Raw genomic sequence first — 18,437 nt, 5'->3', positions numbered from 1 at the left:
AGGGGCTTAGCAGGTCATCTGGCTAGTGTCTGAAAACCCTTAAAGGGATATGGCCATGGCACATAATGTGACCTACACCTTTTCTCTTAGAGCTATTTCTAAAGTTCAGCATGTAAAGTGTTTTTCATGACTCAGTGCTAGATTCACGCAACAAAAACAAACAATTAAAGATGCTCACGTCCAAGCTAGTGTGTACAGCACAACACCCTGCAACCACATAGTAGGACACAGTGCTTCTGAGTGGTGGGTGAGATTCTGTGGCCTGCACTATGCAGGGGGTCAGACTAGATGATCATAATGGTCCCTTCTGACCTTAAAGTCTATGAATCTATGAACCGACCAGAACAAAGTACTAACTAAATGAAAGTCCATGCCCCTAAGCAGCACTACAATTACAAAGCATGGTGCCCAAGATGGAGGAAATAAAGGCTGTGAGGACACATATTCCAAGTTCAGGATTGCAGGAGACAAGCAACAGGGAGTAAAAAAAACAAAAACGGTCTTCTTAAAAAACTGAGTAACTCCTTGCTGCTATCCAGGCCTGCTGACCAGGGGGGCGGGCATTTGCCCCTGGGCCCAATGATTCAGTGGCAATGGCAACAACTGGACACTTTAAATTGCTGATGATGCACTAAACTGGAGAGCTAGACTGCACGCTCCAAGTAGTGCTAAGGGCTAGGGGGGCAGCCTTGACTCTGCCCCTTCTGCCCTCAGCCACGGCCTTTTTAGGAGCGAGGAGCCGCCCTCCCCATGTTGCCCAGGGGCCTGCAGAGGCTGTAGGCTCTGCTGCTGCTATCTCACACTCGCACAAGATCCCCATAGACAAAATCAGGTTACAATTGGTCTTGTGTATTCTGGGATTCCACGACTGCAGGATGTCATCACAGTCTCCCTTGCCGAAGCATTGTGCTCCAGAATTTAAGCTTTTCATTCAGAAAAATCACATTTTTGCTCTTAAGATTGTGATGGAAACTGCCCAAATGTGATCAGGGTATAAACAGCATTGCCTTCCTGGGTTCTTGGCTGATACAAGAGCATGTGCTGCAGCCATTCATCCAAATGAGCTGTGACCTCTGAAATCTAATGATGAGGATGTAAACATCACCATGCAGCTGATTTACCGACCCACAAGATGTTAACCCCCTCCCCGCATAAGCTGCCAAAATCTACAACTTCTGTAGCGCAGTTCTGCTTTGTCAACCCAGAAACTCTGTGAACCTTGCAAACATAGAAAATAAATTGAATTTAATATCAAAATACTGCAGGGTAGAGGACCAACTGCATGATTCATTTTCATATTCACTAAGAAACTTTTTCAACCAACCAACCAACCAACCAACCAACCAACCAACCATTCCTGAAACTGGAGCAGAATTTCCAAGCTACAGCACCAGAGAACCACAGATTCCATACATGAGCTTGCTGCGGAGTACACAGGGCTCTCAAAGGACTTTGCTGGGATTCATTAATCCTTTGAGGTAAACCGGCATTATCAGAATCTCTATTTTACAGGCAAGGAAAAGGAAGCACAGAGAGGTGAAATTACTTGTTTAACGGAAAATAGTTTACTCGAGGGCAGAGGAATAATTGATGTGGAGAGGACATAGTTAGGGTTGCCAGATGGTTGAAACAAAAATACCGACCCCCCCCCCAAAAAAAAACACTGGGAAAGAATTCTGTTTTGGGGGTGTTAGCAACCGGGGGGAAGAGGAGGTGTAGGCTGGGTGCTGAGTGTTTGTAGGGTTGCCAGATGCCCGGCATTTTTGCTTCCTAGCCAGGGAAAAAATCAGAACATACCAGACATTTTAGGTGTCCGGTATTCTCTGAATTTTTTTACCAGGCGGGAGGCGAAAACATCGGACTCTCCGGGTGAATACCGGACACCTGGCAAGCCTAGACATAGTGCAGTAGTTTATAGGTATCAGCAGTGCCAAAGACAACAAGCTTGGTTTCCTTCCCTTTCATTCTTGCCACTAGAAATTCTCTAGAAAGCTGTTGAGCTTGATTCATCTTTTCACCAAGGTAAATTAGTGCCTTTCTACCTATGGGTATGTCTACACTACAACGTTAATTCGAACTAACTTAGTTCGAATTAGTTAATTCGAACTAAGCTAATTCGAACTAACGGATCCAGACTAAAAAACTAGTTTGAATTAGCGTTTTGCTAATTCGAACTAGCATGTCCACATTAAGTGGACCCTGAACCGGGCTTAAGGATGGCTGGAAGCAGTGCCGGCAGGGCATCAGAGAAGAACTTAGAGCGTGGAGATGCTGTCTCAGGCTAGCCAAGGGCTGTGCTTAAAGGGTCCCGACCCCCACCCCGGACAGACAGTTCTCAGGGGTGCCCCGCTTGCAAAGCAGTCCTGGCTTGGATTGCCCGGAGTACCCACACTGGGCACATCACAGCACTCGGCCATCAGCCCGGCTGCACTTGCCGCAGGCTGCCATCTGGGGAGAGGGGGCAATTGGGGGGCTGCAGGAGAGCTTCCACCCCCAGAAGCCCGCAGAGCCAGCCCAGTCCTCCTCATCAGGGGCTTGTGCCCCATTCCTCCCTCACCTCCTTCCACTTACCCTTCCCTAGCCCCTCTTCTTGATGTACAAAATAAAGATAACGTGTCTTCCAAAATGGAATCTGTCTTTATTGAACAAAACTGGGGGAGACTGGGAAAAGGAGGTGGGAGAGGGGAAGAGAGAGGATGGGAGAGGGGAGGGCAACTAAAATGATCAGAGGTTGGGAACAGGTCCCATATGAAGAGAGGCTAACGAGACTGGGACTTTTCAGCTTAGAAAAGAGGAGACGGAGGGGGGACAGGATAGAGGTCTCTAAAAGCATGAGTGGAGTAGAGAGGGTGCATCCCGAAAAGTTCTTCATTAGTTCCCATAAAGAAGGACTAGAGGACACCAAAGGAAAGGAATGGGTAGCAGGCTTCAAAGTAGTAACAGAAAGTTGTTCTTCACAAAGCAAAGAGTCAACCTGTGGAACTCCTTGCTGCAGGAGGCTGTGAAGGCTAGAACTAGAACAGAGTTTAAAGGGACGTGAGATCAAGTCATGGAGGCTGGGTCCATGGAATGGTATTAGCCAGGGGGTAGGAGTGGTGTCCCTGCCCGAAGTTTGTGGAAGGCTGGAGAGGGATGGCACGAGACAAATGGCTTGGTCACTGTCTTTGGTCCATCCCCTCCAGGGTCCCTAGGGTTGGCCGCTGTCGGCAGACAGGCTACTGGGCTAGATGGACCTTTGGTCTGACCCAGGACGGCCATTGTAAGCTCAGGGTCGGGGGTCTCACTGGACCCCCTTGATTCTCTTGCACACCTGCTCCTGGGTGGCCAAGCTGGCAGCTCTCCTGCCCTAGACGGCCACTTTCCTGTGCCTAGTGCAGAGATCATGGACAAGGTCCATGATGTCTGCACTAGCCCAGGCGGGTGCCCACCTCTTGCGGTCCTGGGCAAGCTCCCGGGAGCCGCCAGCCTGGTCCTGGGAAGAGGGGGAGGGCTGGGGGGCATCGGGTGGGTGGCTCGATCCGTGCCAGGTGCAGGGTCTGCTGGCTGGGTGCTGGCAGGCTTGCACCTGGCACGGGCACCGTAGCCAGCCCGTGCCCCTTTAAGGGGGCCAGGGCCGGGAGGGGAGGCAGAAGAGTTTCCCTGGTGTTGGCCAGAGTGGCCACCAGGGAAACCTGGGGAGGGCTAGCCTCCCACTAGTTCGAATTAAGGGGCTACACACCCCTTAATTCGAACTAGCTAGTTCGAACTAGGCTTAATCCTCGTAAAATGAGGTTTTCCTAGTTCGAACTAAGCACTCTGTTAGTTTGAATTAAATTCGAACTAATGGAGCGCTAGTGTAACGCCTATGAAAGTTAGTTCGAACTAACTTTGTAGTGTAGACATACCCCATGGTACTTATCTGGCCCCCATTACAGTATTAGCTGAGCACATTACAATCCTTAGCATGTCCCATGGCTGTTGTGAGGTCAGACACACTAAGGATTGTGATGGGAAACTGAGGTCCTGAGAGATATAGTGACTTGCCCAAGATCACATGGGAAACCTGTGACAGAGTAGGGAAGTGAACCCAACATTTCACAAGTTCTATGCTTATGCTTTAAGTACTGGACTGTCCTGCTCCTTGATGTCTGTGGAATTACACTGGTGTATAATGAGTGTGATTTACAAATTGGAAGACATTCACACAGCTCATATTATAATAGTGCCCATCCAGTGAGAGTAATGTTTGGCTAATTTCTTTAACAACAGAAAAGCCAGATGAGCCAGACTAGAAGATGGAATGGATGAGCGGATGGTTTTCTCCATCTCTAACATCTCTGATTCTAGGGACTTCTATGCATTGTAGCTAACTCATAAGAAGCTTGCTGATTGCAGCTGTGGATGTGCTGTTTCAGCCCCACTGACACGTCATTCCTTGGGACACCCAGTGACCTGGTTAATCTAGTTCCTCACTTCTGACTTATCCCTGTAAATGATTTGTCAACTGGCAAGGATCTCTGTTTGCTTAAGGAGGCACGCCACGACCTCTGGCAGCCACAGTTGGCACCTGTCTCTTGGTCTCAGCTTGTTGGTGTAGGGAGCAGGAGGACAGTGCTCTGGTGAAGGCCTGTCGCAAGAGTCAGTAAGGGGAATGGTGGGTAATGTTTACATGGTTCTGTGGACTGACGCTCGTGATTCTGCTTTGTTAGATCTAGAGCATAAGCAGTTGCCTATGACCTACCTAGGCCTATTCTGATCTTAGTCACAATATATCTCCCCTGAATGCAACCATATTCATTGGTACATAGAGAAGCAGCTCCAGAGCAAAGCTGTTATCCAATGTGAAAAGAATTCAGGGCCAGACTGTTCTGGATATCCTAGGTAAAAATAACATTGGTATCCACCACCTAGTCCCTCTTCCCTAACAGGAAAATAATATCAGCAGCAGTTATATTTGTATTGTGTAGGTGCTGGTTGTAGCTCTGCAGTTATAGTAGAGTTGAGCGTTGCATGTAAAGAAGGGATTCCCTTCTTTGTTATGGATATACGTAATTATAAGAATAGTGTATGTACTATAACATAACAAAAGCTACATAAAAGAATGTTAAGGTTGCAAAATCAAGCACTTAAAAGTTAGGCAAGGCCAGAATTAGGGTTGCCCACGCAAATTTAACTAGCTCCCTGTGACGGACCCGCGAGGGTCCACACTGCCGAGGGGGAGACTCCACTCCTGCCCGCGGTGCGAAAGGCAAGCCGGTGCTGTGGCCGGCCGGAACTGCCCCGGCTTCCGCCTCGGCGGGGCCGGGGACGAGCGGAGAAGCGGCGCAGCCCAGCCGCACTGCAGGTGGGGCCAAGCCATGCTGGCGCTCCCCGGCATGAGGCCGGGGGAGCGTACAAGCTGGCGGACACCGGGAGACACAGGGTGTGGGGCCTCCATCGCGCCTCCCGATGGCCTGGCACGGGACCACGCCAAGGGGGCAGGGCCCCATCATGCAGCATCCGCCCCCAGGCCGCTTGAAAAGCGGCAGAGCCAGAGGCAAAGGGGGCACGCTCGGAGGTGGTGGTCCCATCCTGGAAGAGAGAAGGAGGACCTGCCCCCACGCTAGAGGAAACAGCGCGGGACTCGCAGGCCACTGGATCCAGTGGGGGTGAGGCCTTGCGATGGTTCCACGGGACTGAGTACCCGGGAGCAGGGAAGGAAGCAGCCCGGGGCGGTGTGCCTCTGGCACCCATGGGCGGATGGGTTTCGGGAATAACCCCCTTCTGCCGTGCATAGGGAGCGCTGCACCCTGCACTTAGGGCCCCAGGCTGGGACCCGGAGGACAGGGCGGACCCGGGTCCCTCTTCCCCCACCTACTCCTATCCCCAGGGTTCGCGGCCCACCAGTAAGCCAGAACCCCGACCCAGACCCCATATTCATGTTCCGAACCCCGCCTGGAGACGGGCCAGACTGCATGGCTGGGGACCCTACTCAACCCCTTCCCCAGGGGAACTCACGGGTTCGCTGAACCCCTCCGCCAGACCCGAGAGAGGGAGATCGCACCCACGGGACCTGCCCCAGGGGGCAGGGACCCAAAAACCGGACTCAAGGTAGGCGATGGGTCTGCTGAACCCCCCTTCCGGGTGGGAGGGGGTGGTCAAACCCTTAATATCCGTCACACACCCCCTTGTGCAGATGCATACATGATTACATGTTTTTTCCACAGGACTTCTGCCTTATTCAGTGCACAAGGCAGACGGTGCCCACTTAATGAGCAACTATCAAAATGCAAGAATCAGGGGTCACCCAATGAAATTAGTAAGCAGCAGTTTTAAAGCAAACATGTGAAATAGCACTTCATGCAAGGCAATGTTGATGTGTGGAACATTGCCAAGAGATGTTGTGAAGGCGGCCAAAGATATAATTATGTTTAAATTATGTTAAAATAATTAGATAAGTTAATGAAACATATGTCCATCAGTGGCTGTTAGCAAGGTTGTCCGGGATGTAACTCCATGGTTCAGCTTTCCCTACATTTCTGACTGCCAGAAGCTGGCACTAGACAACAGGAGATGGAGCAGTCATTAATTGCCCTGCTCAGTTCATTCCCTCTGAAGCATTTGGCACTGGTCACTGTCAAAAGACAGGATACTGGGATGGAACCAAAGGTCTGACTCAGTATGGCCGTTCCTATGTTCTTCTGCAAGATCTTGTTTTATCCTCCTCATTCAATGTGTGACTATTATCTCTTATTTACTGCTCACTGCACACTATTCAAACCCTGCTCTAACACGGGGTAGCTGTGTTAGTCTGGATCTGCAAAAGCGACAAGGAGTCCTGTAGCACCTTCTAGACTAACAGATGTATTGAAGCATAAGCTTTTGTGGGCAAAGACCCACTTTGTAGCAAAGACATGCATCTGACGAAGTGGGTCTTTGCCCACGAAAGCTTATGCTCCAATAAATCTGTTAGTCTAGAAGGTGCTACAGGACTCCTTGTCATTTCATCATGAGCTTTTTATGGTACTCCTTGTCACTAAAGTATCTGATTTTGGAGATGGGACACTGAGGCACAGAGGGTATGTCTACACTACAGCACTAATTCGAACTAACTTAATTCGAATTAGTTAATTCGAACTAAGCTAATTCAAACTAGTGCATCTAGACCTAAAAACTAGTTCGAATTAGCATTTTGTAATTTGAACTAGCATGTCCACATTGAGTGGACCCTGAACCGAGGTTAAGTATGGCCGGAAGCAGTGCCAGCAGGGCATCAGATTAGGACTTAGAGCATGGAGCTGCTGTCTCAGGCTAGTCGAGGGCTGTGCTTAAAGGGTCCCGACCCCCACCCCGGACAGACAGTTCTCAGGGGTTTCCCGCTTGCAAAGCAGTCCTGGCTTGGAATGCCCTGAGTGCCCACACTTGGCACATCACAGCCCTCAGCCCGGCTGCACTTGCCGCAGGCTGCCATCCCGGGGGGGGGGGGGGTGTGTTCAATCAGGGGGGCTGCAGGAGAGTTTCCACCCCGAGGAGCCTGCAGAGCCACCCCAGTCCTCATCATCGGGGGCTCGTACCCCATTCCTCCCTCACCTCCTTCCACTTACCCCTCTCTAGCCCCCCTTCCTGATGTACAAAATAAAGGACATGTGTGTTCAAAAATAGAAATTCAGGAGGTGGGAGAGGGGAAGAGAGAGGGTGGAAGAGGAGAGGGCAACTAAAATGATCAGGGGTTTGGAACAGGTCCCATGTGAAGAGAGGCTAAAGAGACTGGGACTTTTCAGCTTAGAAAAGAGGAGACTGAGGGGGGATATAACAGAGGTATATAAAAGCATGAGTGGCATGGAGAGGGTGTATAAAGAAAAGTTCTTCATTAGTGCCCATAATATAAGGACTAGAGGACACCAAATGAAATGACTGGGTAGCAGGCTTCAAACTAATAACAGAAAGTTCTTCTTCACAAAGCAAATAGTCAACCTGTGGAACTCCTTGCTGCAGGAGGCTGTGAAGGCTAGAACTAGAACAGAGTTTAAAGAGAAGTTAGATCAAGTCATGGAGGTTTGGTCCATGGAGTGCTATTAGCCAGAGGGTAGGAATGGTGTCCCTGCCCGAAGTTTGTGGAAGGCTGGAGAGGGATGGCACGAGACAAATGGCTTGGTCATTGTCTTCGGTCCATCCCCTCAAGGGTATCTAGTGTTGGCCGCTGTCGGCAGACAGGCTACTGGGCTAGATAGACCTTTGTTCTGACACAGTATGGCCGTTCTAAGCTCAGGGCTCAGGGTCGGGGGTCTCACTGGACCACCTTGATTATCATGCAAACCTGCTCCTGGGTGGCCAGGCTGGCAGCTCTCCTGCCCTAGACGGCCACTTTCCTGTGCCTAGTGCGGAGGTCGTGGACGTTGGAGGCTTCCCCCCAAACCTGGATGAGGTCCACGATGTCCGCACTAGACCAGGCGGGCGCCCGCCTCTTGCAGCCCCGGGCAGGCTCCTGGGAGCCGCCCGCCTGGTCCCGGGAAGAGACGGAGGGCTGGGTGGCAGCGGGTGGCTGGCTCGTGCCGTGCCAGGTGCAGGGTCTGCTGGCTGGGTGCTGGCAGGCTTGCACCTGGCACAGGCACCGTAGCCAGACCATGCCCCTTTAAGGGCTTCGGGGCTGGGAGGGGGGCAGAAGAGTTTCCCTGGTGGTGCCCAGAGTGGCCACCAGGGCAAGCTGGGGAGGGCTAGCCTCCCACTAGTTCGAATTAAGTGGCTACACAGCCCTTAATTCGAACTAGTTAATTCGAACTAGGCGTTAGTCCTCGTGGAATGAGGTTTACCTAGTTCGAATTAAGCGCTCCGCTAGTTCGATTGAAGTTCGAACTAGCGGTTTGCATGTGTAGCGCCTATCAAAGTTAATTCGAACTAATGTCTGGTAGTTCAAAATTAACTTTGTAGTGTAGACATACCCAGATATATTAATTGCAAAGGTGCCCCTCATTTGGGATGCCCCATTTGAGACATATTAGAATCCAATTGTTCAGATAATTTAACATTATGTAGCCCTTTGTAAATTCACACTGTGGAAGAAAACAAGCCAAGGTCACTGTGGAGTTGCCAAAGTTATACAATGAACTAAAAAAAATTGTCCTTAGAAATTGGGATCTCAAGTATTATTATGGGACTTTAAATACTATTATGCACTAATCATAATTATACAACTTTGGAATAGCATCACTACAGGGAAGAGTTAATGGTGTTTGGGAGCCCTAACTGCATTTTTATACCCTAACACATTTGACTTTTTTAAAGTTTTACCTTAACTTTGACTTTCCTGGATTTATAATGCTTGGTTTGGAGACATTACTATCTCCTTGTGATGTGTTTTACCTTAAATTACTAATACATATGTACCGCCTTCGGTACTTAAATGGCTTCCGTTATCATCATATCTGAACACCTCACAATCTTCAAATGAATGTATTTTCCTCACAACCTCCCTGACAGATTGGTAGGTGATGTTATCCCCATTTCACAGATGGGGAAATTGAGGCACAAAGAGACAACAGTCCAGATTTTCAAAAGAACTTGTCTCCCACAAAAGCATCTAAATAAAAGACCTCATTGTGCTGGGTGCAAAGCTCTTTTGAAAAGCAGGCTGTAGAGATTGTCCCATGTTCACACAAGGAAGTCAGTGGCAAAATGGAGAAGTGCACCAGTTTTTTCCAAATTCCCTACCTACTCAATATTCCTTCCTAAATCTCAGCCTTAATTTAGTTTTCATCATAGTATTCGAATATTCTCAGGGATATTTTCTGTCTTGTTCTTTGTATCACCTAAGACTGTTGGGCTACTTTTTTGATTTAAGGTTGTACACTGAGCAATTGGTGGCACTGAATTGTCTGTATTGAAACCATCTTGTGCTCCCTTCTCCCTTCAGGAAGCTGAAGTGCCCCAGCTGACAGGGCAGAGAAGTTTCGGAAAGGTCAAAGAGAGGTCACGTGCTGTCTATGGCTTCTTACAGAGGGGAATCCCGATGGAGTGACTTTCCAAGGAGGCCTATGGTCAAGATATGGTCTCAGAGGATGGCAACTCCCTTCAGTAGAAGACTGAAGATTTTTGGAAATTGGATCAGATGGAAGAGTCATCAGCTACAAACTTTGTTCTCTCAGCCAAACACTGATCAGGCTCAAACCCTGCAAGATCTGATAAGCTCCTGTGCAATGTGGGGTGTGGCTACAGATCATAAGTGTAGGAGACAATAACCTGTTCTTCCTTGGCCTGATTCAGTACCAACTGAAGTGAACACAAGAATTCCCATTGACCTCAATGGACTTTCAATCAGGCTTGAAATTACTCATACTCTTCCTGTTTTGTATATTCCATCCATCTTCATAGCCCTACACCCTAAAAAACATCCCCAGCAGTAGGAATAGTGTACCCATTCTATCTAGGCACATAAACTGTGCTCACCTCTGTGGGACAGGGGTGGGCAAGACAACATCCATGGGCCGAATCCAGACCACCAAGTCTTTTGATCTGGCCCGCGGCTGCCCTGCTGCTCTCCAGCCCCCAGGCCAATCGACACCTGGAGACGGAGGCGCGCACAAAGTCTCCTCCCCCCACCAGGGGCATATGGCACCAGAGGGAACTGCTAGCTGAAATCTACAGCCATCAGAGTTATAATAGGAACCAAAAAATAATCCTAACAATGACATTGGTCCATTATTAGATGGAAATGGTACTGCACAGTTCTGATTGCTGTTGAACTTGCTTGAATATGAGTTATTGTTACCAGGCTTCCCATATTCAACATAGGGGAAATATGGTCAAACTAATGAACAGGGGACTCTTAAATAGGCTTTGAGGGTATGTCTAGACTACATAATCCCTACTTCGTTAAAATAAACATGACCGTCGTGCTGTGCCGACAATCAGCTGATCCGGCACAGCGCGGCAGTCTAGATACGGATCGGTCGACAAGGGAAGACTTTGTCGACCGCTCCCTTATATCTCGTGAAACGAGGCTTACAGTTTACATGGCTGCTCTTGGATACCTTGGTCCCCTACCCAGAGCAGGTGGAAGGTCCAGGCTCCCCACAGTGGCTCTCTGGGAATCTCTTACTACTGCCCAGCTTTGGCGTCTGACCTGGCTCAGAGGCAGGAGCTTTGGGGAGAAGAAAAGGATAAGAGGTGGGGTCACAGAAGGGGGTGAGGCTCCTGCATGCACCCTGTTTCTGCATTTGGAAAAGGTGGTCACCCTGCTGCAGATCTTTTCAGGGTAGGCCTCCCCCTCAGAAATTACCACAAACTACAAACCCAGCCTTGGCCTATCATCTCCAGACAGATGGCCTAGTCAAATGGTTTAATACAACTCTGAAGTCAATGCTGAGAGAGCTCACTGGGACAGAAGCCAGAGACTGGGATCAATTGCCACTTCACCCTTTATTTGTGGTATGAGACATACACAGGTATCTATTGACTTCTTCCCTATTGAATTTTTCTACAGGTGAAAGTCCTGGGGCATCTTAGATCAGGTCAAGGGGTCATGAGAAAAACATCCTACCTGTTCCTTGAATATCTTCCACAATGTCCTGCAAAGATAGTGAGTATGAAGATAGTGAGTATCCTCCAGACCCAGTCAAAGGGGAGGCAGGCTTTGTGAGAGAGCAAAGGAGTCTGTTTAAATTAAAGACCTAGAAGAGGGTATGTAAAGAAGGGTATGTCTACGCTACAGTGCTATTTCAAATTAACTTAATTCAAAATAGTTAATTCGAATTAAGCTAATTCGAAATAATGCATCTATACACAAAAACTATTTCGAAATAGCATTTTGCTATTTCGAAATAGCACGTCCATACTGAGTGGACCCTGAACCGAAGTTAAGACTGGCTGGAACTAGTGCCGGCGGGGCATCAGGTTAGGACTTAGTGTGTGGGGCTGCTGCCTGAGGCTAACTGAGCTCCGTGCTTAAAGGGACCCTACCCCCACCCCGGACAGACAGTTCTCAGGGTTCCCCGCTTGCTTGTCTACCTCGATGAGGGACAGCAAAGCAGTCCTGTCTTGGAGTGCCCAGAGTGCCGGCACTCTGGACATCACAGCACTTGGCCACATGGAGCCAGAGCTGCCCCTGGGCACGCCGGTGTGTCTCGTGGGGTCGATGCCATCAGCCCGGCTGCACTTGCTGCAGGCTGCCATCCAGGGGGCCCATCGGGGGGCTGTCAGGATCCAGGAGGCCCTGAGGGAGAGCGTCCATCCTGAGAAGCCCTCAGAGCCTCCCTGGTCCTCCCCAGCAGGGGCTCGTGCCCCATTCCTCTCTCACGTCCTTCCACTTACCCCTCCCTAGCCCCCCTTCCTGATGTCAAATCAAAGACACGTATGTTCAAAAATAGAAACTGGGTTTATTGAACAAAACGGGGGGGGGATGAACCTCTGGGGAGACTGGGAAAAGGAGGTAGGAGAGGGAAAGAGAGAGGGTAGAAGAGGGGAGGGGGAAACCTGGGAGGAGGGAGCTGGAAGGGGGAAGCAAGGGGGACGGGAAGCTTAGGGCCCAGGGTTGGGGGTCTCGCCAGACCAACCTGACTTTCATGCTAACCTGCTCCTGGGTTCCCATGTGGCCTTTGGTGGCCAGGCTGGCAGCTGTCCTGCCATAGACAGCCGCATTCCTCCGTCTAGTGCAGAGATCATGGATGTTGGGGGCATCTCCCCCAAACCTGAATAAGCTCCATGATCTCCACCCTGGACCAGGAAGGCACCCGCCTTCTCCAGCCCCTGTCAGGCTCCTGGGGAGCGGTGGAGGGCTGGCGTCCAGTGGCTTGCTGGCTCATGTTTTGGGGCCACTGGGTCAGAGTGGCCACTGCTGGCTCTGGGCTGGCAGGCTTGGAGCTGGCACAGGCACTGTGGCCAGGGTCTACCCCTTTAATGTCTCCGGGATAGGGGAGAGGAGAGTAAGCTTTCCTGGTTGTGCCCAGAGTGGCCACCAAGGCTCCCTGGGAAGGCCTGGAGGCCCCCTATTTCGAATTAAGTGTCTACACAGCACTTAATTCGAAATAGCTATTTTGAATTTGGCATTATTCCTCGTAGAATGAGGTTTACCAAATTCGAAATAAGGGCTCCACTATTTCAAATTTATTTCGAAATAGCGGTTTGCCTTTGTAGACGCTATTAAAGTTAATTTGAAATAACTGCTGTTATTTCAAATTCACTTTGTAGTGTAGACATACCCGAAGTGCAGAGGCCCCTGCAGACCATCTCATTTATAAACTGCTCCCTAAATCTGTTCCTATTAAACTATTAAGTTGGCCATAGAAAACATTGCTCTTTACCATTGTAAACTCATATAATCATTCATGATCATTTATGGGCCACTATAGAGCCCAAAGGTAAGGAAATACTTGTTTCCATGTGCTTAATAGTGTTATGAGGGTTTTTAGGAAGGAGGGAAAAAGCAAACCCCAGTTTGTTTTTCATGAAATATTGACTGCATGTAACTCTAGGGATGAACTTAAAAACTCTAAATCCGGCCTTCCATTCTATTTTTAAAATTCCGTTTTCTGCACAATTCTCAATATTTTGATATATACATGGAATAGTATGGGTGCCCTCTAGAGGCCAAAATAATATACCTGTGGCTGCCTCTGGACTTGGAGCATATTCTGTGTAGCTATTTCTCTGTTGGTGTTCATAGATAATATCCCCTGATAGGCAGAGATATTTGTATGTGTGTGATTGGTGAAGTGAGGGGCAGTGGCTTTGCGTTGCGCTACCAGTCAAAGCTGGCCCTACACAGGCTGCCCCAGGGATGGAGCTAATGTCCAATGAAGGAGCATCCGAGTGAAGGGGGAATCCTTCACTGGAGTAGAAAGAGTCCTGTAGCTCTGACCTGCACAGCTGTCAGTAGTGGAAAGGGGCCGTAACTAGAATGCCCCAGCACCATATTGATCTTTGGCAGCATTATTGGTTCCTTGTGCCCAAATGGTATAAATTAGAGCAGCCCTGTCAGTAGAGCCCTGCACAGAGCAGCAGCAGGATCAGAGGAGCACAAAGGTACGGTGCAAATCATCCACCTCCCCCCCCACCCCCGCCTTGGTTCCCCTCTCAGTATGGAGAGGGGCATCTGGGCCTTACTTGGTACAGCCTTGTACTGGGACATCTCATTTAACCTGACTGTCTCTTTCCATTCCCATATCTTCTCCTGCATTGCTATTGCCTAACCATGATCTCCCCAGTGTATATTTTTCTTTAGTATTTGTCTTCCGCCAATATTTCCCTGTGTGCAGGCCCACTGGAGGTAGGGGGCCAGCAAAGGGGCAACTGCGCCGGGGCCCAGTGATACAAAAGTCCACAGACCCCTGGGCCCTTTAAATCGCTGCCAGAGCCTAGCCCCAGCCCCGCTCCTTCCAGCCAAGGACCCTCCCCTTCTGGGGGCGTGGAGTAGACTCCCTTCCTGTGCCTTGCCCAGGGGCTTGGCAAAGCTGTTGGCCCCACTGCCTTTATGTGGTGTAGCAGCTACATCATATTGATGAAGATCTCTGTGGGGATAACAGCTTGAGCACTATGGGGAATTAGATATGGGTTACTCACTGCTCCTTAAAACCCCTTCATAGTCCTATGTGCTACTTGGGAATGCATTATCTAATCCCTCCTCCCGGACATAGGCCTGAGCTCCTATGCCCATCTCAGCTAGCAAGGCAGATCAGTTTGAAGTGGAGCATGGAGGGGAGGTTGAATACTGAATCTTGGGTCTTTCTTGGCAGTGAGCCTCCGGTAGGGTTACCAGGTGGCTTCAAAAAAATTACCGGACACACTTGATCTCAGATGGGGGAGGGGAGACCGGCTGGGAGGGGAGCGGGGCTGGCCGGGAGGAGGTGTGTAGGGGGGAACTGGCTGGCAGGAAGCAGGGCTGGCCGGGAGGGGGACAGGGGAAGCAGGGCTGGAGAGAATTGGCCGGCAGGGAGCAGGACTGACCTGGGTGCATGCAGATCCCAGGGCGCTACCCATCCCATGCACGGTCCTGGCGAAGCATGAGCGAGTCTGGTCCTGGGGATTCCATCCCACCCCGGCCCCGCCCCTCCTCGCGTAATTGAGTATTGATACTCCTGATAATAATAAAACTTACCTAATTAGAAAATTTTATATGTCCAATATTTTCTCAATTTGTTTCCCAGACAGAACCCTCTAATACTGGACTGTCCAGTTCAAAACCGGACACCTGGCAACCCTAGCCTCCGGTTGGTACAAGCACACTCTGACCTTTGCCCTACACCAGCTGCATTATAAGGCTTCCCATCATGTCCCCTATTTCTCTAGGTCTCCAGCCTTAGCACCAGTTATGCTGTTGCAGTCCCTTGGCTGGGAAGGTGAAAGTAGAGTCCTCAACACGATCCATTCTCCTTCCCTAGGAGTCTCTTGTCCCTGGCATTGCTCTGTTCAAAGGGCTTATGGGAGCTCTCTCCTTTTTACTCAAGACAAAGGAATGAGAAGTTAAATTAAAAGCAGGCCTGGCCTAAAGCAGTCACACTGACATCAGAGAAAGGGGAAACAGTTATTTCATGACAGCAGACACCAGAAAATTTTTGCAGATGTATCTAAAAATAGGGCTGCCCTCCCCCTTACAACTCTTCCGTCCTGGCCCTGAAAAACACACAGCTTTCGCGGTCTGCAGGCCTTGCCCTTTCCTTCTTGACCAGAGTTGCAGTACAGCAGCTTCCTTTCTATAAATAACGTCAGGAGCCCTCAAAAGCAGCCTACTTCACTGCACTCAGGCAGGGTTGCCATTTCCCCCCAGCCCTCTTTGTCTATTACTTGTAGGGCTTGTGACTTAAAGCAATAGTGACATGTGGTTTAGGCCCAAAATACAGCTTCCGTTAATAAGAAACTCAAAACACTAGCGGGTAACAACAACTTTTACAAACCCTAACCAACAGAAATCTTTTCAAGAATGTTTTAAAGAAAATGAACAGGAGCTTTGCTTTTAAATAATTGTGATCTAGGACAGCAGTTTCAAAAGCACTTAAGTCCCACTTTCAAAAGAGATGTATGTACTTAAAAGCCTACGTCTCACTGAAAGTCAGAGTGATTTAGATTCATAAATCACTTAGGTGTGTCTGAAAATTTTACCCCTGACCTTTAAATATTGGATGCTTTCGCTTAAATCTAACAGCTTGGCACCGCATACGCAAGAGGTAGGAAGTGCCAGTGAGTCCCATTTCACCATCCAAGCAGAGCGAAAGGAGAAAAGTAAACAGCATCAGGGATGGAAAGTGAACACTATTTGGAAAGTTCCTTCAGTTTTAATAGAGGAGGGGATCCATAGGGCTGGACTCAAGTACAGTGAGCTGGAAGCGCAGCTGAAGAGAGAGGGCCAGAACCCAGAAGCCAAGTGGCCTGGAGCCTACATCTCAAGGTTGAGGTATATTAGCAAAGTTGCAGGCAATGTAGGACTGAAAGAGCAAGAGGAGGGAAAAGCCAGCACCGGAATGCCATTGGCAGAGCTGCATGATAGTTCAGGATTGGGTTGGCAGAGATGAGTTGCTAATCAAGTGCATTAGCAAAGGGCATCTGAAAGGACTATTGGAAGAATACTGAATGTTGCCACTTGCCCACAGTGCTGACCTCACTGGAAAACAATGCGTGTGGAAATGTATCAGTAGCAAATCAGGATTTCTGGCACCAAAGCACCAGGATTTTCATGGTTTGCACCACAAGAGAGGTGACATGTTCAGGAATGGAGAAGGGGTCTTTTGAGAGGTGTTAGTGTTAATGGGCTCCTTCAAAGGAAAATGGTAAAGCCACAATGGGGGAGAATTAAACTAACCCCTTTTTCACATTCAAAACCAATGCACACATAGAACCACTGTCTAGGGGCCTGATGCTGCTCCCCTATATGCCAGGGAAATCAGGAGAAACTATTAAACTCAGTGGGGTTACATTGCTATGAAACTGGTGCAAGCGAGAGAGAAATCAGGTGCTTCATTAAAGATAGGCCAAACAGTCCCAAAATGCCCAGCCAAACAATTCCAGAATGCCCAGTTAGCAGGCCCAACATCTACTCATCAAAAAGTATTTCCCCAAACCAAGCCTCTTACCCATCAGACCCACCTGGCAAATATTACAGAGTCTGCTGTGGGGGACCATATTGTAGTGCAGCAATAACTGGCAGGTTCTACAGCACAACAAGTACTCACTATAGACCCAGAGCACCTGTGACTTGGAAAAATCTTGCAGGAGAGAAGGACATGTGCAAAACTCCCTGGGATGACCCTCCTCGAAGGAAGGCCGAAGCACAGCCTGGAAACCATGCAGATCCAGATTCTGTCTCCGGAGCAGGTATAGATCTCAGAGCAGGTATAGTGGGAGCTGGCTTTTCTACATTACCTCCTGGACCCCTCATCTGCAGTTTCTCTGAGGGAACCTTACAGTATTAGGATCTCATCACTCAGGCCTGTGCCTGAACCCCTCTCAAGAACAGGGGAAAGGCAATGACTGACTGAAAGTAACACTGAAATCTGGTCAAGTTCAATGAGGCGTCAATGGATCTCAATGACTGCCTTTTCCTTGGGCCTAGTACATTAGGAAATTCCTTACCCATTTTGTTTGCCTACCAACAGCAGGCAAATGTTGTCAGCACCATGACAGAGAAACCTCCTCAGAGCATGGTTAGGTGATCTGGTGGTAAACACGCTGGCTCTCAAACGACACTGGAACTGCAATGCTGCTGAAAAACGGGGAAGGAAAGTCACTGTATGCTGAACCCCCATTCAGTCTTCTTCAGACTGGCTAGTTAGCCAGTTCCTTTGTCTGGTCTGACTGTTTTTCTAGCTCCCTCATATTTCTGTGACTTTTTCTAACTTGACTTTATTTTGCACGTGAAAGGGGCTGGCTGAGATCATTTTGAAAGTAGCTTTAGAAGAGTGGCAACAATGAATCTGTAATTACACTGTAGGGATGAGCTGGTGCAGATATACAGCTCAGGCGTGCCACACCCGTTCCCTTTTCCTGGCTAGTTGTGTGGGTATTTTAGCCATATCCCCTTCAGATACATTCATTTCTTACTCTAATTCTGAGGTGAAGCACATCTACTTACAAATCCTGCTAACTGCTCACCCCTCAGTGAAAGCCAATAAAAGGCTTCCTAGGTGGTGGTGTGTGGTTTTAAATTTGGCATCTACATCCCATGTCATCGCCTCAGTCTCTGTGCAGAGGAAAGCACTATAAATCCCCTGCCAGTGGCCACTGAGGAGAGAAGCACAGACCTTTATGAAATTATACCACCTTCTTCTGCAGGGTTGAGAAGCTGTCCTTCGGGGAAAGACTGGGCTGGGAGACAGCTGCAAATCAACCCTACTGGGATTCCCCACAAAAGGCAACATTAACCTGCACAACTGAGTGAAGGCATCACAGGGAGGATTCTAGGGACAGATGCCAATGACTCCAAAGGAGCCATTTTGCCAGGGAGCCAGAGGAAAGGTGTGGGGCCGGTGTGTGAGCACAGGACAGTTATACACACA

The 18,437-nt window shown here is 49.2% G+C and overlaps 1 long non-coding RNA gene across 1 annotated transcript; it reads left to right on the top strand.

The window, feature by feature from the left end:
* The first annotated feature begins 3,599 nt into the window (after positions 1-3,599).
* Positions 3,600-10,890, top strand: LOC142829147 (uncharacterized). Its single transcript, XR_012903481.1, has 2 exons — positions 3,600-6,277; positions 9,869-10,890. It is a non-coding gene; the product is annotated as an uncharacterized LOC142829147 (long non-coding RNA).
* The last annotated feature ends 7,547 nt before the right edge of the window (positions 10,891-18,437 follow it).

The sequence above is a fragment of the Pelodiscus sinensis genome, chromosome 4 (assembly GCF_049634645.1).
Source record: "Pelodiscus sinensis isolate JC-2024 chromosome 4, ASM4963464v1, whole genome shotgun sequence".
NCBI lineage: Eukaryota > Metazoa > Chordata > Testudines > Trionychidae > Pelodiscus > Pelodiscus sinensis.
The sequence above is the reverse complement of the archived record's forward strand: the minus strand, read 5'-3'. Positions and strand labels throughout refer to the sequence as shown.